The sequence below is a fragment of the Pelodiscus sinensis genome, chromosome 10 (assembly GCF_052426305.1).
Source record: "Pelodiscus sinensis isolate ZL-2025 chromosome 10, ASM5242630v1, whole genome shotgun sequence".
In the NCBI taxonomy this organism is placed as follows: Eukaryota; Metazoa; Chordata; order Testudines; family Trionychidae; genus Pelodiscus; species Pelodiscus sinensis.
The window spans coordinates 23,982,477-24,004,904 of NC_143061.1; positions in this window are offsets into that span (position 1 = coordinate 23,982,477).

Genomic DNA, 22,428 nt, shown 5'->3' on the forward strand with positions numbered 1-22,428 from the left:
CAGTGGGTGCACATAAGTGAGGGACCCCTGAGGGCTCGGTGTTGAGTGGCGGTAGCCCCGAAGTTGGCATTCCCGGTAATTCTGGGGCGAAACTGGCCGGGGTTTCGGTGACTGGTCGCCTGGTGGGGACAAGGGCAAGGCGAAGTGACGGCCAGGATGACCCAGAGCCTGGGGACCAGGCAAGAGCCCACGGAGGCCCACGCTGCAGAAGCGGAGCCTGCAGCAGCACACTGGAGAGAAGTGGGCAAGGGGCCAGACTTCCTATGCGAACAAAGAGAGGACGCTTCGCTCAGGCACGCGTGGGAGCAAGCCGGCGAGAGCCCAGGAACAGGGACAACAAGACCGGAGAGGCCACAGTTTGAGGTAAGAGCCAACCGGTTGTACCGCATCCTCACCTGGCCGGGGGAGCTGGGTGAAACCCAGCAGTTGCTAGTGCCGACATGCTTCCAGTGGCAGGTGCTAGACCTGGCCCACACCAACCCCTGGGCTAGCCATCTAGGGGTTGAAAAGACCTTACAGAGAGTGCTACAGCGTTTCTATTGGCCTGGTGTGTACAAGGAGGTCAAAGACTTCTGTGAGTCCTGCCCAGACTGCCAGCGGGTGGGAGGAAGGGGGATGCCTAAAGCGCCCTTGGTCCCCCTCCCGGTGGTGGACACGCCCTTTGAGAGGGTAGCCCTGGACCTGGTAGGGCCTTTGGACCGGTCAAAGAGGGGCAACCGGTACATCCTAGTCCTGATAGACTATGCCACCCGTTACTGGAAGCCGAACGCTCCATAACACTAAGGCCCCGGTCCTAGCAGTCGAAATGGTGAAGATCTTTGCGAGGGTAGGGATACCCCATGAGATCCTTATGGACCAAGGGACAAATGTGCCAGGACGGGTGATGACGGAGCTGTGTAAGTTGTTGGGGGTGAAAAGCTCCGGACCTCGGTTTACCACTCCCAAACAGATGGACTGGTGGAACGCTTCAACTGCACCCTAAAATCCATGTTGAGGAAATTCGTAGAGCTCGACCCCGGGGAATGGGACCTCTTCCTACCAGCCCTCCTGTTTGCCATCAGGGAGGTCTGCTGAAGAATTATACAGGAGACAGCTGCAGGGCATACTTGACCTCCTGAGGAAGGGCTGGGAAGAACAAGACCCCCGCGTAAAAGGGACGATCCCTTATATACTGGACCTGAGGAAGAAGCTGAAAACCGCGGGGGAGCTGGCGAGGGATAACCTACTGAGGACTCAGCAGAGGCAGGCCTGATGCTACAACCAGGGGGCCCTTTCATCCCGGGAGACAGGGTCCTGCTGCTCCTAACCACGACCGAGTTAAAATTGATGGCCAGGTGGCAAAGCCCCAACGAGGTCCTTCGCCAGGTGGGCCCCGTGGATTATGAGATCCGGTTGACAGATAAATGGAGGAGCACCCAACTCTACCACGTGAACCTGTTAAAAAAAATGGAATGAGTGAGAAAGCATGTTGGCGACCACCCAACCCTTGGAACCCTAGCTGGGGCCCTAGGGCGGAGACCTAACAGCCCAAGGCGGAGAGGCCGCGCTCAGGAGTACACTGACAGGCCCCCAGAAGGAGGAGCTCCGAGCACTCCTCCAAGAGTTCGCGGCCGTGATCTCAACTCGGCCTGGCCAGACTCCAGTGGCCAGCCACCGTATACAGACGATGCCAGGGATGAAGGTGCGGGAGCACCTCTGGCCATTGCCGAGGAAATTGTGGGCGATTGTACACGAGTAAATCCGCAGCATGCTCCAGATGGGGGTGATACGTGAGTTTCGGAGCAGATGGCGCAGCCCGATTGTCCTGGTCCCCAAACATGACAGCACTCTGCGCTTCTGCATAGACTTTCGGAAGATTAATGCCATCTCCAATTCGGCGTATACCTTATGCCCTGGGCGGAGGAACTCCTAGAGTGGCTGGGGGACACCCGATTCTTGTCCACCCTCGATCTTACAAAGGGATATTGGCAAATCCCGTTCATGCCAGACTCCCAGGAGAAGACGGCCATTGCCACCCCTTTTGGCCTATACCATTTTTTGACCATGTCCTTCGGGTTGAATGGAGCTGCAGCCACTTTCCAGCAGCTGATGGACCGTCTCTTAAGTGACCACCAAGAGTATGCGGCCGCCTACATTGATGATGTGGTCATCTATAGCACCTCCTGGGCAGACCACTTGCAACACATCCGAGCGGTGCAGCAAACCCTGGAGAAGGCCCAGCTGATGGCGAACCCAGGAAATGCACCTTCAGGAAGACCAAGGTCACCTACCTGGGATACGTTGTGGGGCAGGGCCAGCTGAAGCCGCAGGTGGACAAGGTCGAGGCAGTGCAGGGGTACCAAACACCAATGACAAAAAAACAAGTATGGCAATTCCTGGGGCTGGCCAGGTATTACAGATGGTTCATACCCCATTTCGCCACGATAGCAGTGCCCCTAACGGAGCTGACAAAGACTGGGTGCCCCCAGAAAGTACGCTGGACAGAGCAGTGTGAGGAGGCTTTTCAGCAGCTTAAACAGCAGCTCACGAACGCCCCACTCCTCGCACAGCCAGATTTTTCAAGTACCTTTACAGTGCAGACAGACGCCTCGAGTATAGGAATAGGGGCCGTGTTGGCCAAAGGGCAGGGAGACAAAGAGTGCCACATCTTGTATATAAGCCGTAAACTGCTACCCCATGAACAGGCCTACTCCACTATAGAGAAGGAGGCACTAGCGGTCAGATGGGTGGTTGATGCCCTCAGATACTATCTCCTGGGGAACCCATTTTTCCTGGTCACGGACCATGCGCCCTTGAAGTGGATGCATAACATGGCATCCAGACAAACCCCCCCATAATGAGGTGGTACCTATTTTTGCAACAATATAAATTTGAAATAATACATAGGGTGGGGCGAGCCCACGCAGATTTTCTGTCATGGTGCGCGGAGCAGGCAGAAGAAGGGGCCAGCGGGAGCTAAAGGGGGGAGGTGTGTGATGGGAAACCACTCCCTGCACTTACTCCTGCTGTCCCGCGGCTCCGGCCCCTACAAGTGCCGCCGCCAGCGCTGCCTCCGCCAACGGCAAGCAGGGTGCCGGCGACACAGGTGCAGGAGCGGCTTGTGCCGTGCTGCCAAGGGCAGGCGCTAGGACCCAGAGAGAGGTGGCCAGCCCACCGGCAGGGCGGGGGCAGGACGCTGGACCACACGCCCAAAAGGGAGAGGGCAGAGAGGATCAGGGAGAAGAGCAGGGACTGGCTGCGCTTTCAACCCCCACAGATGGAGAACCCGAGGAGCGGGGAGCACTCGGGACGGCCAACGCCGGATCGGAGCAAGCCGGTGGAGGAGGAACACACCTGGGAGGGCCCAAGAGTGACACGGCCCCCGGCAGGTGGGCCAGCCGAGCCCGGCCCAGGACATTGATGACCTGGGAGCCAGAGCGGGGAACGACCAGGCCAGTGGGCTGGTCAGGACAGTGAAGCGGCTTCAGTGCAGAGGTAGGGACCCAGAAAGCGAGGGTCAGAAGGTGGGGGGAGGCCAGCGGGGCTGAACTGAGCGTGACCCCGCCACAGGGCTGATTAACGGCATAAGGTATTTCTAAAACCATTTTGATACATTATACCAGTGTGAATTGAGTTTGTACTGATCCTGAGATATGTGGACCCGCATAATTGTTTTGTTATTTCAGCTAGCACACTTGCCTGTGGTGGTTCCAACAAACAGTGAAACCTACAGCAGCAGGAGGTCCCTCGTATAAAAGTTCACCGTGCAGAGCTCAAGGGTAAGGAGCTGTGTGTAACAGAAATGCTTAAGACAGGGTGCTGCAGAGCCATACATCAAGCATGCTATGATACCTCATGGACAATCCAAAGAAATAGGTCAGCAATACGGAACTCCAGGCATGAGAATAAATGAATTGGAATTGACTTGAATGTCATATTCTACTATTGAGCAGGGTTGAGGTGCCAGGGTGATGTCCCCAAAAGTGTGTCCCACCTTAGCTGCTCTTTGTCCCAGACTAGAGATGAAGTGAAGGTTGGAGAGAGCTTTTCTGTTGTCCACCAGACTGGCAAGCTGGAGAGGGGGCTGGCAGCTCTCCTTCCAAGGAGAGAATAGGGAAACCCATGGTTTGGAATGAATGCGTCACCACTGGGCTGCTGGTGAATGGTAAATTTGCCCTTTCATGCCAACAAACCATTTGCTGTTGCTGAGGGGCCTCTCTCACCACCCACAAGGCCAGGAAACAGTGGTGACACTCCAGACAGTAGTGAGGATGATAACTGTCCTCTCTGTCAGTGGGTCAGAGTACAAAGTCAGCATTGCCATTCAGGCAGTTACTGCAAACTAATTCATTTTAATTAGACTACAATTTGACTAGCAGTCACCTCTGAAAGATGAGCATTACTTCATAAACTTTTTTTCAAATTGTCCCTTTCTAAGGTTCTATGCAAAGCAAAAATTAGTATATTACTTCGTGTATGTAAGGAAGAATGAGGGGGCTGAGCTGGTGGGCTTTTTCAAAGCTATGGCAGCAGGGGTACTAAATCATTTGAAACCTGACACTTCAATCACTAAACTTTCCTTTCTGGCAAATCCTGCCAGATTTGAACGTTGAAGACTCAATATGCTCATTGATATATCAAAAAATACTCCAGGAAGATTTGTTTTCTTGGTAGGTTTTTTTTTTGTTATGTTTTGGTTGTTCAACTAACCACACCACAGAAAACAATTTAATCTTTGATACATGGTTTTTCAGGATTACAACAGTGGCAGGGAGAACTAGATTAAGTGAAATATATAGTAGAACGTTGCAGCTATATTTGCTCAGTGAATCATTTTGGCTGTGTCTAGACTGGCAAGTTTTTCTGCAAAATCATCTGCTTTTGTGGAAAAACTTGCCAGCTGTCTACACTGGCCGCTTGAATTTCTGGAAAAGCACTGACGATCTCATGTAAGATCGTCGGTGCTTTTCCGGAAATACTATGCTGCTCCCGTTCGGGCAAAAGTCTTTTTCTGAAAGACTTTTGCGCAAAAGGGCCAGTGTAGACAGCACAGTACTGTTTTCTGCAAAAAAGCCCCGATCGTGAAAATGGCGATCGGGGCTTTTTTGCGGAAAACCGCGTCTAGATTGGCCATGGACGCTTTTCCGCAAAAAGTGCTTTTGTGGAAAAGCATCCTGCCAATCTAGACGCTCTTTTCCAAAAATGCTTTTAACGGAAAAGTTTTCCGTTAAAACCTTTTTTGGAAAATCATGCCAGTGTAGACGTAGCCTTTGTGTTCAGTTTCATTATGGACTTTTATTAGGGTCTAATCCAATAATGAACTGCATGCAAAACGCTAGCATTTCTCAGCCTTAACAGTATTTAAATGCAATGTGTGTAAGAAATTTCATTTTGTGTATTTTCCTTTGTTGTATTATTACATTCAATCTTGACTTGTCAAATTTCCAGTCTTCTGAGTACTAAATTTCTCACTCCTACTATGTTGGGCTTTTCCTTCTTCAAATAAAATATTGCTGATCTGATTTGGTAAAACATATTTTTCTTAAAAATCACATTTGTGCTAAGATCACCCAGAGAAAATTTCATCCCTTTATATTATGTTATAAGGCATCACAGAAATCACTCTTACTGACCTATATAACCTGTAAAATTTTGGGTAAAAAAGGAAGACTCTCTAGTCAAAAATCAACACTTTGGCCCAGATTTTCAGGTGCTCTGCAGCCGCTTTGTTCTATACACTTGGCATAATATAGTTCTTAAGTAAGTTTAATTGGACTACCCTGTCAAAAAGATTGCCCTCTGATGGTGCAGAATTGACATAAGTGCTCCTATCTCCTGATTGTCAACATGGTAGAAAAAGGGGAGTTAGCCAGCCTACCAATACGCTGTTTGCTGAGCCTTGGTTATTTTCTGATTCCTGTAGTCACTGCAGCCAACCAGAGCCACTCTCCTGTTTAACTCAACACAGGGGGGTTGACTTGCAAGAGATGCAGGAGCACCAGGATAGTGTAAGGGACAGCATTAAGAGAGCATTGGGCACATACCATGGACTTGTGCTTTTATTCAGTCTACAACCCCGATTCTAGCTTTTTATCTGCTTTATATGAACAAAATTTGTGCTGTTCTTTGAAAATAGCTCACACTGTGCACTCTTTGAAGGATAATGCTAATCAGCTCTAAAAGTCTTTGTGTGGGGCAGATAATTGGGTAGTCTTATTACCTTAAAGAAAGCAGACAAATTGATTCACATCTCTAGAGGGAGAGATTACAAATCTGGAAAGCTATAAAATATCTTCATCTAAGAGGATAAATTAAAGAAAAGGAGAACTTACCCCCCAAAACTTGTATACACTACAGTGAAAGCTTTTTTTTTTAAACCTGAAGGACCATTTGTTAGTACAAAACAATGGTCAACAGTAGGAGAATAAAACAATACATAAATTTGAAAGCAAGAGCTAGATAACTATTATTGTATTGGGACTGTTAACACAGTGGTTCTGAATTATGCTCATCATATTTACTCTTGGGTTAGCTTATCTTTGACATTCTATTTGGCAGGGGACAACTGTAAGTTATATGTCTAGAATAGAGGTTATAACTTTATCTCCTATGGTTTCTCAGAGTATAGTGGAAACAGGTGTGCATATTTTTTCAAACTACATTTTGTTTTTGGTGAAAAAAATGCAGCTTTGGTGACACTGAACCATTTTGCAAATCTGTTTTGCTGAAATGTTAATTTAGAACAAAGTCAATTAAAATGTTTCACTGGCATTTTTAAATGAAACATTTTATTTTGCTCAAAATTTTGAAATATCTTTTAATTTTTTAAAATTAAAAACATTTTAATAATTTCAAAATCAAACCATTTAGTTGGAATAAAAATATTTCCTCTTTGACTTTTCAATGAGCTGAAGAAATTGCAGATGTTAATATTTGGTACGATCAAAAATTATTTTTTTTAAATTGTTCAAAATTCCCGATGAACTAAAAAGTTCATTATTCACCAAGTTCTAAGTACAAATAAACAGTAATATATTCTTTAAAATGATTTTTGGATTACCTTCAAAACAATCAGGAATATCCTAACACTGATGTAATCCTCTACCAGCAAAATACACTTACCTATCTGATAGAAATGTTTAGAGACAAAAGCATACAGGGACGCTGAATAATACATATGCACTGGGGTTAAATACGTCCAGACCATGGGAGAGTCTCTTATAAAGCTGTGATTTATTATTTTGAGCTATTCTCAAACTGTTTTCAAAATGTATGTGTCTCTTCATTCTCTCTTCTTTGTACTGCTTTAGGCTCTGAGATATTGCCTATTCCAGCTGAATCTGAATTTACTATAAGTCATCAATTTTAGCTAAACTCACTCCCAGAATTAATACCAATAATTCTTAGCTAACATTGTCTTCATCAAAAGAATAATCCTAGTAATTCTTTACCCTTTTTAGAGGTACAGTATTAGGATATAAAAGTATTAAATAGCAATTACCACATTATCCAGGATTTAAATTGCTTTAATTTTAATTTGTGAATAGGGTACATTTTTAATGTGGCCAAAATGTATAGCCCTTTTAATTCAGCAAGTATTATAAATTGCCTGGGATTGTATGGTTCTTAAATGTTATTACAGAGAATTTAAATATTTGGAATTACAGCAGAGAATAACATATGACTGAAAGGCTATATATTTAAAGCATTGTTCAGAATTGTAGAATCGTTATGATTCCTAAACATTTAAAGGTAGGTTGGTGGAAGATGACAATGGCTCTTGTTTACATGCAACATTTACATAGATTATTTTAGATTATCAACTACATGAAAGCAATATATTGATTTACAGGACTTAGCAAATGCCACTATGGTACTCAAAACCTCTCAGGAGTAATTTCATACACATGCCTCTTTTCAGAATTGAGCCCTAACTTTTGAAACTATTTGATCAGAGACCATTTTCTTTGTAACGAACTGAGCTGCTGACATAGACATATAAGAATCAAATCAGAGTCCACAGAGTCAATATGCAGACTTCCATTGACTTCAATGAGCTTTGGGACAGACCCATAGTGAATTTGATACCCCATGCTAACAATTCCTGTAGCAGGGCAAGATGCTTGCTCTATCTTTTGTTATCTCTTCCCATATGGAAAACTTTTACATATGTTTTATATATTTCATAAACTTTATTGATGGACCTTTTTATACAGGTTCAACATCTTTGATTTGGGACTCTCTGGTCTAACACCATTGGCCCTCGGATGTTGCTGGACCAGAGACATGGTGGCTGGGAGGGGGTGCCGGCTGGGAGTCAGGTGGCAGTGGGGCTAGCAGCCAGGTGCCTTGCCAGGGCTGGAGCCAAAATGGAGAATGGTGATAGAGACCAACAATGGGGTCAGCAGCCATAAGGGGAGCCTGGGAGCATGGGCTGGCAGCTGGGAGGGGAGCCCAGCACCTAGGAAGCAGGCACCAAACCTCCCCCCTTGGAAAGCCCAGATGCCAGCAGCAGAGGGGCTGACATTGACTTCCCATGGTCCGTCAAACTCCTTCATTCAGGAACAGTTAGGTGCGAGACCAGGGAGGTCCAAGTTTATTTTTAATTTACTGAGAAAATTCCCCTTTAGTGTTGACAGAATTTCCACATTTGATTCTAGGCAAGTGAGGAAAAACAAACTGATGAGCAACAGAGGCTACATGGGCATGATCTCTTCAGTTCTTGGAAGTTATATTTCTTGCTAGACTTCTGAATAGAAAATATATGAAATACAACTATGTCTACTATTGCACTGTGTGCAAAAATCAGAGGCAATTAATCTGAATAGTTATTTCAGTACACAATGTGAAATACAAATGCATTGTTATATTCTTCATAGCCACTGGTAGGGTCAACATTTACTAAGCAAGTCTGAAACTAATATTACTAAGCTTAAGTAAACTTATATTAAGGAAATAAAATATAGAGAGAGACAGAGAATATACACACTGGACAAGCTACAAAAAGCTTCAGCATTTGAGTTCTGTTCACATACACACTGAAAACGTATCCAAACCTCCATAGGCTGCAGAACTAGCTTAGATATCTCATGAGAACAATCTCTCTGTCAATATTTCTGGTACTTTAGCTTATGGTCTCAGGTCCCCCAAATCCCAATGTAAACTGTCTTCTATGGTATTTTTAGCACTTATGATTCTGCCTGGAACCGAGAAGCAGATAATATTTTACTGAAGCATTTAAAAACCCTATCAGGTGTTCAGTTCAACTGTGATGTAGAAATGGTCCCAATAGTAGAGAGAAAGGTTCTTGCTTGATCTTGAAAGGAGTAGGATTTGGGAAAAGAAGGCCTCCCCCCCAACCTGGCACAACTCATCCCTAATTAAAAGTTTTCATAGACTAATTTGCTTCGGTTTCACAACACTCAGGGGGTCTGTACTCCCCTCCAAACACACGTAATTGCCATTAGTGTCAAAGAGAGTTATGCACATGTGTGGCAAGAGAAGAATAGACCCCTTGGTGTGCAATCGTTTAACAAATATTCACCATCTGTGACCACAACTGTGATTCCTCTGCTGCAGAAAGCAGTGCTGCATCACTATTATGATTAAAAATATGCTATGTTCTCAACAACAATGGAGTATCACTTTACTGTAATTAGCTATCAGTATATTCTACGGTGTGAGGGAAAATAGTGAGCATTTTCTGCACCAATGTAGCATGACTGTAACTCCACATGGTGTCCTGGAGTGTGTTAAACGTACCAATTTCCCCATCAGGTTCTGCTTGTTTTTATATTTAAAAAAAGGGGTTTCCTCATTTGCCAAATGGAAGATACCTTGGCTCCTTTGAAGAGGAAATGGCCACAGCCCCTTTGAGTATAAATATGTTTTGGATTTTAAATGACTCTGACTATGGAGAATGCTCTTCCTCAGTTAAAGTGAAACTTGTAAAGCTTCAGACTGGGATTCTCATCTCAGCTACAGGAAATTCAAGATGGCATCTGGAAGAGAAAGGGAGAAATTTCCCACAGAGCTCCCTATCAATTTCTCTTAGGGGTATTTCAAAGTCAAAAGGAAAAAATGTAAAGTTTTAGATGTGTGTGAAAACTTATGACTAGCTATTATTGAGGATGTCTGATCCCTCAATAAATGTAACCGTATATATTATATAATATATAAAGTAAATAAATGTATGTAGGACTCATAATTATGGGACTCTAGTACTGCATATTTAGCAAACTATCAAAAAAAACCTGTAGACAGGTTCAATATCTTTGATTTGGGACTGCATATTTAGCAAACTATTGCCTTCAAAGTGTTACACCTGATATTCATGAGGTCTGCAATAAACACAGGAATGTGAACTGAAGCCTTCTTTGGTTTCTGATCCACAGGAAACAGGAAAAATCTCAAAAAACCCTCTGTATGTCTGTCAGGCAAGAAAGGGGAAAAATCACAAGAAATACTCTTGTCAAAGATTGAAATATACCATGGTTACTGCAAGATCAGCTAAAAACAATCTGCATTCGAACAGCAAGAGTTAAATGTTCTAGGTCCATCTGTTGTTGAAAATATCATGCGAATATCACAAAAATATGTTGGTTTCAAAACATTTCCAGCATGGACCACTGGCAGGAAACACCATTCAGGAAAATGCAAGAGAAATGAAAAACAGGCAGAAGAAAGAATTGAGTGTGAGAGCTGAGTGGGAGCAAAATGGGACAAAGAGATGTGTAAGATGAGGAAGAATGAAAATCAGACAAAGAGAAGGAAAACAGAAAAAGATTATAAAGAAAAAAGAGAGAGACAGATTGTAGTAACCTTACGGGAGAGAGGCCTACACTATGGAACTCACTGTGGGTATGTCTACACTACCACCCTAGTTCGAACTAGGAGTTCCACGAGGAGTAACGGTAGTTCGGAATAGGAAGCCTAATCCGAACTACCTAGTTCGTGCCGCGTGTAGCCGCGGGCATGGAGTCCGCACTAGCGGACATTTAAAAATGGCGGCGCCCAGCAATATGCAAATGAAGCCCGGGAAATTCAAATCCCGGGCTTCATTTGCAATTCTGGTTGCCTACATTAACCACCCTAGTTCGAACTAGGGTGGTAGTGTAGACATACCCTGTGAGAGGAAGTATGAATGACCACCAATCTCATCTCATTGCAAACTAAAATCAAAAGCCGCTTCTTCACTCAATCTTGCCTGTATCAGTACCCCATTTGTGCACTACTCTTTACTCGTACACACACAGAGGAGAGACAGAGATGTCTTTTGAATTGCTGGACCTAATGGCATTGCCCCCTTTTCCCTCTGTTGGGGGGGATCTTTTTATCCTCATCTCATCCCTGAGATAAGATTACTGTCGCCACTTTACAGCTGAGGAATTCAGCAGAGCAGCTGCGCTGTTCATACTGGTAGTCTAGGGCAGTGTTTCTCACCTTTTTTTTTTATAAAGTATCCCTTTACCTACAGTTTTCAGACACACATTTTTTTCTACCATTGCAACACATTCGTTTAAACAACTTAATCGTAGCTGGGCGGGTGATGAAATTTTTGGGTGTAAAAAGAACAAAAATAATAAAGCGCTATAAAACTTAAAACAAAAATTCAGTTTTCTCCAAATTTCAGTTGTGTTGATGCACCCCCCAGACTTCTCTCAAGTACCCCTACGTGTACTCATATCACTAGTTGAGAAACACTAGTCTAGGGCAAAGCAGGGACTTGAAGCCAGGTCTTATAAGTACAACATTAGGGTTTTAGCCACAGGACCAGCCTTCCTCTCTGTGAGAACTCCGTAAACTCACTGGTTCTGCTTGAAAGAAGTACCAAATCTAAAGATAATTCATTATTTAATGTTGCAGGGGGAGGTAAAAGCAGAAAGAGGTGTTGGATAATTTAAAAAATAAAATGGAGCTGTGCAAAGAAAGAGGTTGAGAGGGATGACAAATACTAAAAAAAGCAAGAAGAGGCTTTTAGGGTGAGTAAATAATTAATATTTTATTTCAATTATTCATGCTCCTGTATGTTAGTGCATGTTCCTAAGAAAAAAGGAACTTTATGTAGGACAGAACATAGTCCTGAAGAGAAGGGATGGAAATAAAAAGAATAATAAAAGCTATTCTCAGCATTGGTGAGTAGGAGCAGGATCATACTGTTGCTTTCTCTACCCATCCCCACTCCAAACACTGCAAGAGAACAGTAACTTCAATGAAAGCTTTTCACATTAAATTATCGTGCCTTGATCCTCATTTATAATAAAAATGGAATCTCTAGGGTTGATTCCATGCTGGTGTAAGTACATTGCCTTTAATGGAGTCATTCCTAGTGTAAGAGAGGACAATGAGGCACACTTCACAACTTTTCAAGCATGAACAGTACATCATCTGGTTCTCTCTGCTCCAGACTATTAGATATGTATGAGCAAGTGGGGAAGATGAGTTATGAAGGACAATGGTCTTCTTTATACTCATTCATCTCTGATAATTAGCCATTTAGTAATGTTACATTTGCTTGATTTTGAGCCAAATGTTTCTAAAGTTTGACTAAGTACAAAGCAAAGGTTCATCATTCAAATCATTATCTACATAAATCTATGGCAAGAATAAAATAACTTTACATGGAAAATGATTCTTCACAGAAAATGTATTGTAATGCAAGAGAGAGTCTAATTAACTAGTTATGTGCCACCGATGCAGATGGTCTTGTAATTAAAGCACCGTACTGTGAATCAAAAGATCTGGGTTAAGTTTCTAGCTCCACTTTGAGTAACTTTGGCTAATCACTTAACCTGTCTCTGGGTATGTCTACAAGGCAGAGTTTTTCCAGAAAAACGGCCGTTTTCTCAGAAAATCTACACTTACATCCATACACTGCTATTGCATTCTTTCGACAGAAAGTTGAAAGAACGGAGGGGCTTTTCTGACAGCAGTAAACCTCTTTCTATGAGGAAGAAGCCTTTTCCTGAAAAAGCTTTTTCAGAAAAGGGCATGGGTGGACGCAGAAGAGAGTGGGTTTTTTTGAGAGAAGAGGCCTCCAGGAAAAAGCACAAGTGCCCTAGTGGCCACTCCATCCACAGTAATCACAACTGAAATGCTCGATAGCATCCAATCAATGTGGACACTATCTTTCAAAAAAGCACTTTGCTTTTTCGTTGCGCTTTTGCTGTGTAGACGCTCTCTTTTGAAGAAAGCTTTTCCCGAAGATCTCTTCCAGAAAAACTTGCAGTCTAGATGTATCCTCTACCTGGCTAAGGCGACACTGGCACGTTACAGTGTGGCAAGTTACAGCACTGTAAAGAGCCAGTGTGAACCACTTATGCAGGTGGTTTACATAGAGCGCAGGGAGATCTCTCTCCCAGTACTTGTACTGTGGCCACACTTTCAGTCTAAAACATTATGACAGCTGTGCTTTAAACTTTTAAGTACAGACAAAGTCTCAATTCTCCAGCTGTAAAAAGAGATGATAATATTTCCCTACTCATTTATGAGTTGTGCAACATTATGTGGATGTGGGCTAGTTAAGTACCTAGATACATATTCATCACTGTCAACTGGCCTCTTGCACTTCATGACTCCAGAGACCACACACTAGGAGCTACATGATGAGATAAGCCATTGTACTACAGGTTGCACCTCTGAAAACTGGCACTCTCTGGTCTAGCAACATGCATAGTCCGGCGGGATTACAGATGCTCCTGGATGAGAAAGCCCAGGAGCCTAATGACAGGAGGGCCAACAGTCCGGCTGGGGCCAGGGGCAGTGGGTCCAAAGCCGCACAGCAGTGCTCTGGCCGGGGCTGGAGAACCCCAGAAGCATGTAGAAGTTCAGGGCCAGAGAACCCTGTTTGCCTTTATTCTGAACTAGAGGATTTACCTGGCATTGCTTGGGTCCTAAACTCAATTATTTTTTCTTTGTCATCATTTAAATCATTGTGTTTAGGTGGGGCTCGGGATGAGAGTATGCAGGCTGTCCCTGGGGAGAGCAGGGGCCGGGGGTGCAAGACTCAAGGCAGGGGGAAGGGGGGAAGAGGGAACTTACCAGGGCCAACCAGTGGCAGCTCCTCATGGGGGACCGTGGCTGCACTCCCTAGCTGGCAACTCCTCTTGGGGGCTGAGCCTGAGAGGTCTGGGCCTAGCCTCCAGTTGTCCGCAGGTGGCATGTCGGAGCAGGGCTCTGAGGGTTGGCCCCAGTCTCCAGCTACCCCTACCCCCAGACTCCAGGTGGTCTGGGGTGGTTCACTAAATAGTAATACTGTCCCCCATGCTCGCCTCCCCCAGTGGTCACTCTGCAATATCACTATCCCTGCAATCAGCCCCTCCTTTTCCTATGCTACGGAAAACAATCCCATTAAAGGAACTTCCCATTTTTATGGCACAGACAAACCTTGACCATGCTTTGAGTTAGGATAAGAGGATGCTACATATCAGATTTGCTCCTAGAAATACTGGTCGTATCTTTTACCATTTAGGAGTTCTTGAACAGACATACTCACAGAGAGAGGGACCCTCAGATGCAAATAACTCTTTAATAGACAGACAAACAGAAGATCAGGCTGGTTGGGAAATTGATAAAGATGAATTTAATTGTCATCACAATTTTGTTACAAAGTAGAAAAAAAGAAAATTTCAAACCTGAAAATGTTTAGCAATCAATTGGTCCCAAAACTGACAAAGTTTTCAGTTTCAGTTTTCAGCTGCCTCCCCCCCACAAAAGAAAAGAAAAGAACCAAACAAGCCAACCAACAAAAGCAACTGAACCCCCTCCTCACAAAATGGCCATTTCATTGGCCATCTATGTTTTGACCAAGAAAACTCGCAAACATTTTGGCTACGTCTACACTGGCCCCAAATTCCGGAAAAGTCATGCAAAGCAGGTAAGTCAGAATAGGGAAATCCGCGGTGGATTTAAATATCCCCCGCGGATTTAAATAAACATGTCCGCCGCTTTTTTTCCGGCTTGGGGAAAAGCCGGAAAAAAGCGTCTTATTCAAGCAGGAATAAGAGATCCTCCGGAAAAGGGCTTTATTCCGGAGGATCACGCCAGTCTAGATGCTTTTTTCCGGCTTTTCCCCAAGCCGGAAAAAAAGCGGCGGACATGTTTATTTAAATCCACGGGGGATATTTAAATCCCCCGTGGATTTCCCTATTCTGACTTACCTGCTTTGCATGACTTTTCCGGAATTTGGGGCCAGTGTAGACGTAGCCCTCGAGTTAAAATGTTGAGATTTAAAAACATAAGCTTTAGCTCCAGTTTTTTTCCTGAGCAGGCTGATTAGGATTTCTTTTTTGTAGGATTTACTATCCTTTCGACTAAGCTCTCTCTTACCTTAGAGAGGCTCTCAAGCCAAAGAAATCTTCAGACCAGTAAGCTTTACCTCAGTTCCTGGAAAAATCATGGAATCCTCAAGGAATTTTAAGCACTTGGAAGAAGGTAAAGTGATCAGGAATATCAACATGGATTCACCAAGGGCAAGTCATGCCTGACCAATCTGATTAGCTTTTATGATGAGGACACTGGCTCTGTGGACATGGGGAAGTCAGTGGATGTGAAATACCTTAACTTTAGCAAAGCTTTTGATACTGTCTCCCACAATATTCTTGCCAGCCAGTTAAGGAAGTATGGATTAGATAAATAGACTGTAAGGTGGATAGAAATCTGGCTAGATTGTCGGGCTCAGAGGGTAAGGATCAATGGCTTGATGTCTGGTTGGCAGTCGGTTTCTAGCAGAGTGCCCTAAGGATCGGTTTTAGGGTCGGTTTTGTTTAACATCTTTATTAATGACCTGGATGAAGGGATGGATTGCACCCTCAGAAAAGTTGTGGATGATACCAGGCTAGGGGAAGAGGTAGATACATTGGAGGACAGGGATAGGGTCCAGAATGACAAATTAGAGTATTAGGTCAAAAGAAATCTGATGAAGTTCAACAAGGACAAGTGCAGAGTCCTGCACTTGGGTCGGAAGAATCTCAAACATTGTTACAGGCTGGGGACCGACTGCCTAAGTAGCAGTTCAGCAGAAAAGGACCTAGGGATTACAGCGGATGAGAATATGGATATGAGTCAACAGTATACCCTTGTAGCCAAAAAAGCTAATGGCATATTAGGTTACATTAGGAGGAGCATTGCCAGCAGATCCAGAGATGTCATTATTCCCCTTTATTTGGCACTGGTGAGGCCACATCTGGAGTATTGTATCCAGTTCTGGGCCCCTCACTATAGAAAGGATGTGAACGCATTGGAAAGGGTCCAGCAGAGGGCAACCACAATGGATTAGGGGACTGAGCAGATGACCTAGGAGGCTGAGGGATTTGGGCATATTTTCTCTTCAGAAGAGAAGAGTGAGGGGGGATTTGATAGCAGCTTTCAACTTCCTGAAGGGAGGTTCCAAAGAGGATGGAAAGAGGCTGTTCTCAGTAGTGACGGATGGCAGAACAAGGAGCAATAGTCTCAAGTTACAGTGGGGGAGGTCTAGGTTGGATATTAGGAAAAACTATTTCATTAGGAGGGTGGTGAAGCACTGGAATGGGTTACCTAGGGAGGTTGTGGAATCTTCATCCTTAGAGGTTAAGTCTCGGCTTGACAAATCCCTGGCTAGAATGATTTAGTTGAGACATTGGTCCTGCTTGGGACAGGAGGCTGAACTCAATCACCTTCTGAGGTCTTTTCCAGTGCTAAGATTATAGGATTCTATGACAAAATCCTGGCCCCACTAAGTCAATAGGAGTTTTGCCATTGGCTTCAGTGGGACCAGGATTTCACCTTCAGCCTGAGTTTCTGAGTGACACTAATGAGACCCACCTGGTTTAGCTACCAGACTGAGTTGTCTGACTAACTCTGCATGAACACACAGGATCTGACAGCTCAGCAATCAGCTACAAGCATTTCTGAAATAAGTTAGGCCTTCTGTAGATGCAGTATTTGCAACCTTGCAAAATTTGTACGTTTCTAATATGGAAATGTTTCCTGTTGCAGCAGGACCTTCGGGTTGTGGTTTTATTTCAAGAATGATCTGGCATACTGTAATGAATGAAATGGTTTAGATTATATGTATGGGAATGATTGCAATGTCCTAAATAGCTGCAACTGAGTAAACAATGCCACAGCCACACGACCTCATTTTCTGTTATAAAACTAAAAGAACAAGTAAGGCAAAACCCTACAATAAAGCTAATGACCGTACAAAAACCATAAAACAGAAAGGACAATCACAATTAAATCATGTGATTCAGGCTTTGAATCTACCTCATTTTATTTTCATTGACTGCCTTCAGCAGTCAGGCCCTTAAGTGACATCAATGCCTAAGTCACATTCTGTACAACATCAGCTTTTGTAGACCATGAGATTTGATTTAATGGGTTGGTTATTAACATGGCTCCCAATCCCTCTATTGTCCCTTCCCTTCTGCCCCTCCCTCCCACCCAAGCTGTCTAGCAGTTTTTAATCACCAAAAGCAGCGTAAATCATGGTTTGCTGAGTGGATATATGTTCATAAAAATGTGACGAACTGGGAAGGAGCAAGAGGGTCTGATAACAGTTCATATTTTTTGTAATTGGTTCCAGTTCAGCTGCTCTGCTGGAAGAGATCTGAGAAGCATTCATGTTTTTATGGGATGGAGATTTATATAGAGAGACACTATGGGTATATCTACAATACAGCATAAAGTCAACTTAAACTATGCATCAAGCTACATGAACAACATAGCTGGAGTTGACGTACCTTAAGTCGAATTACCATGGTGGGGGGGGGGGGGGGCAAAGGAGCCCATGGGAGAAACTCTCCCGCCAACTTACCTTGTTCTTCTCATCTGGTATAGAATAATGTGGTTGATGGGAGAGCGATCTGCAGTCAATGTGGCAGGTCTTCATCAGACCTGCTAGATCAACCACCGGTGGACTGATCTTAGAGCACTTATCAGACTGTAAGTGTAGATGTAAATTGTGTGTAGGATCATGAACCAATTTACAAGGAACAAATTTGGGATGGCGTATCACTTCAAACTTCTTTGTCTTTCCCAAGTGAATTCTTCTCTGATTGTCACTTTAGCATACACAATACTGTGATGCCTTACTTTTTTTTTTTTAAATTTGAAAAATGCCACATATACGCAGTATATGTAATAGATGTTAGTGACTCCTGTTGTGCCAATTCACATTAGGACAATTCAGGATGCAGCTTACATAAATATGTGTTGAAGAACTTTTAATATGGCTTTCCCCAAGCTTCAGAGAGCAAGATTCAGACCTGGCATAAGAGGTGTTACCCTCAATTAAAATGAGCTATCAATTGATTACAGTGATGTTGCACTTGCTTACAGTAGGTCTATCTGAGCTACAGGTCTGTGATTTAAATATAATAGCAAATGGATATGTGCATCTGGATTTAGCACCAAAACTCCTCTCCCCCCAAACCTGTGTATAAACTAGCTCTAGGAATTATTCAAACAAAGTAACAAAGATCTTTCATACACTCAATCAAAACTCCAGGAAGGCACACAAAATTTTCCCTCCACACATGAGATCTAACAACTCTTTTTCACAATAGAGCCATTGGGCTGTTGGTATTAAGACACAGGAACTTCGTGGCAAAAAGTTCACCAAGTAAAGCCCCCTGCAACTTCCAATCCACTGGGATTCCTATAACAGACTATAGTAGACCTCAAAGAGGCATGAAGTCAGCAGGGATGAGTGGGGCAGCCAGAAGTAGCACTGATTCAGTACCTCTTTCAACAAGTGTCTGCCAGTGGAACACAAGCCAAAATGTAAACCTACCCTTCCTCAGCAGAATCCCTAAGGGACTGCAGCAATGCTACAACCACCTACTCTTGCTCAGGGTGAAATCCCCCTCTGGCATAGCTACCTGTGTGAACATGAACTGTAAACCCTGCACTTCTTTACCAGTGACTGCAATGCTATTCATAATGTACCTAAAAGTGGGAGAGTGTTGCCTTCATAAAAGGAAGATGCTGTAATGAACAACAGTGCCTCCTGCTGGTCACACTAAGAATTAGTTTTGTCCTCAGCAGGGCACCCCCTTCTGGCCCACATCTCACCAGTTGTCATTCCATGCTCTTGCTCTGGACCAATGTCACTCCCAGGACCACCACATCTTCTTCAGGACACTGGTTTCTCACCTCCCCATTCTGGGAGTATCAATGGTCCTCAGTCTCACACTTACCACCATGGAAAACTGCAGTCTCAGTGTAGCCCCTGATGTCAGGGGCAAGCCCCAGTCCATAAAGGCCATTCCTCATTGAACTAGGTATGGTGCAAGAGGAAAGTAGGGGAGAGGGGACCCAGGTCTGCTCACAACTCTAGGTTCCCAGCCCAGGGTTGCAAGAACATCTTGACTTTGCCATAACTTTCAATGGAATCTGCAGATTTCCCATGAAAATCTATTTTATTTCCTGTCAACTTGTCTGCCTTCCCTAGGCTCCTCAAAGACTGCCTGCTTGGAAGCCCATTTGGAGGAGAGCTTGGGAGCCAGGGCTCCAGCTTTCTTGGTGCTTGCCTGGTGGACTACCAAGGAGACCAGGCTTCCCAGCTCTGTGGGTGCCTTGGTTTCTAGGTTTCCTGGCACCAGTGCAACCCACCTGGTAGGCTGCCTTTCCTCTCCAGGCACATGGTGCTCTGATTCTGATTAGAGTTTTTTTTTTCAAAACATTCTAAATTTTTTCATGGGAGAAAGACTTTTTTCTAGCCAGTTCTATTTATGGTATTTGACTACATGATGAGTGTTTCATCTTGTAATTAAGTTGAACTTTTGGAGATAGAGAGTTCCTTACAATAAAAAGGCTGTAGAAAATAAGCTGCAAGAGAGAAGAATCAGGAGAACTACAGCATTTTACACTTCACCCTACAGCATTTAAGTCAATGGGGGTGTAGCCACCAATTTCACTGGAAGGAACATCAAGCTTTTATAGAACTATGTGTCCGTCATTATATTGAAAGGAACATTTTACAAAAAAGTTTGTAAAGCTCCAAAGTATCATAGATCTATATTGTGCAGACTTATTGCCCTTTTTTGATCTTTCTTCTGACTAACCAGAAGAAAGAGAAACTACTTTGTGGAAATTGCCATGATTTTCTGGCTTTAACTCAAAGCTTTTAATACTTCTCTAAACTTTGTTTTTGGAATAATGTATTTTTCTTGCACACATTTAACAGGCATAATCCAGATAGCAATGTCTTTTGGTTTCCTAATTTGCAATGTGATATGATGGCACTTTTTGACAATAACTGAAGTGATCTATAGCCATAAGGAGATCATTCCCTAGTAACAGAAGAGATTTATGATCCTGGTTATAACAGATACTTTACTCCTCGGCAGCAATAAAGGCATGGCTGAAAGCCGCACAAAATCAAAATAAATGCAGAGAATGAGGTAGCTTGTCAGGTAATAAAAGGAAGTTCTTCAAATCAATGGTAAGGTTAAGAGTAAGGTGACTGAAGCTTCAGAACAAGTATTACATAAGCCTGATAGTATTGTACAATTTGCTTTCAGTGCGGTATATTTAAATCTTCCTCAGTTGATGTTTAGGACTGGCCTGTCCCTGATTTATAAGAACATACAGATTCAAGATTCTGTAAGATAATATTACAATACCTTTTATCTTTATTTATGTTTATATAAATAGATATATCTGGGCAAGAACTTCAGCTGGTATCAGTAGACATTGCTCCACTGACATTAAATGACTCAAAAAATCATGGCAGCAGTATTCTGTACACTGAATTCTCTTGTGAACTTGGAAATAGGCAGGCACACATTTAATCAATAATAGACTTCAAAGCACTATAAAAACATTAATTAATCCTTCTTACCTACAAAAGGCAGGTAGTTAACTTGTCATCTCATCTCAGCCACACCGCTTTCCCCCAGATTTTTCAGTTGCTCACAGTTTCTGTTGTTAACCCCCATTAGCCTCTGAAGTCCTCATACCTTGTAATCCCCCCACCCCCCCCACACACACCTTCTTCTAAACACTGCACCCTCTTAACCACTTCACTTTCACCATCTAAATTCCATTCCCTGCCAACTTCCTCCTAAACTTTCCTAGGGGTGCCATTTTAGATTTGTATGTGTGTGTGTTTATGCGCAGGGCGCAACTTTAATGAAGATTCTAGGGTCTACTTAGATATTTGAAAAAACTAGTTTTTCAGCAGGTAATTTATCTGTTAGCCTACAGGAGTCCTGTATCTAATTCCTATATAAAATAAATACAAATAAATATTAGATTCACTCAGTTCTAATAACATATTCTGATGTCTTGTGGCAAGTCACATAAGGGACACCAGTAGGTTTAAATTTTAATATATATTTGTACTTTGTTACTAACTCTGTGGACAGAGAGAGACCATCAGGACTCCTGGATTCTATCTCAGTTCTGGAAAGAGTCTAATAGTTATACCGTGGGCATACTTACCTGGGTCCTATGTAAAAATATCAGAATGGCCATACAGAAAAAAGGTCTAGCTCAGTACAATGTCTTCTAACAGTAACCAATGCCAGGTGCTACAGAAGAGAATGAACACAACAGGCAATCATTGAGTGATACATCTCCTCACCCATTCCCAGCTTCTGGCAAACAGAGGTGAGAGTCGTGCAGAACATGAAGTTGGGTCTTTGCCCACCCTGGCTTATAGCCATTGAGGGACCTATTCTCCAGGAACTTATCTAGTTCTTTTTGAAATCCTGTCACAGTCTTAGTCTTTATAACATCCTCTGGCAAAGAACTTCCCAGGTTGAATGTGAAAAAATAATTTCTTTTGTTTGTTTTAAATCTGATGCCTATTAATTTCATGGAATGTCTCCTAATCCTTGTGTTATGTGAAGGAGTAAACAACACTTTTTATTCAATTTTTCCATATCATTCATGTATTTATAGACCTCTGTCATATCCCCTCCTTAATTCTCTCTTTTCCCAAATTGAAAAGTCCTAGTCTTTTTAATCTCTCCTTATATGGAATGTGTTTAATACTCCTAATAATTTCTGCTGCCCTTCTCCATACCATTTTCAAATCCGATATATCTTTTTTTTAGATGGGGTGATCATATTTGCGCACATGCAGCAGCAATGTTGGGGGTGTATGCAGGGCCCCAATATGGGAGGGAATTGCTTACCGCCGGCAGCAGGAGTCAGTGCAAACCTCCCTTTCCACTCAGTGGCAGCGGGGAAGACAGTGATTAGATAGCTGCAGCCGGCACAGCATCACTCCCTGGTTGTGCTGCTTAGAGGAGTGCTTGGAAGAGGCAGGGAGGGGTGGAGCGGGGTGGAGTAAGGGGTGGGGAGAGGCAAGATTTGTGCTCCTCTCCTTTCTCTCTCAGCAGCTGCCACTGCTTTCAGCACGGTGTCATCTAATGTGGCTGAAAACAAGTCTAATTGATGTAGTGTTGAATGCAATGTTGAAAGCTGCAGGCTCTCTCAGTTTTTAGATAAATTTGAAAA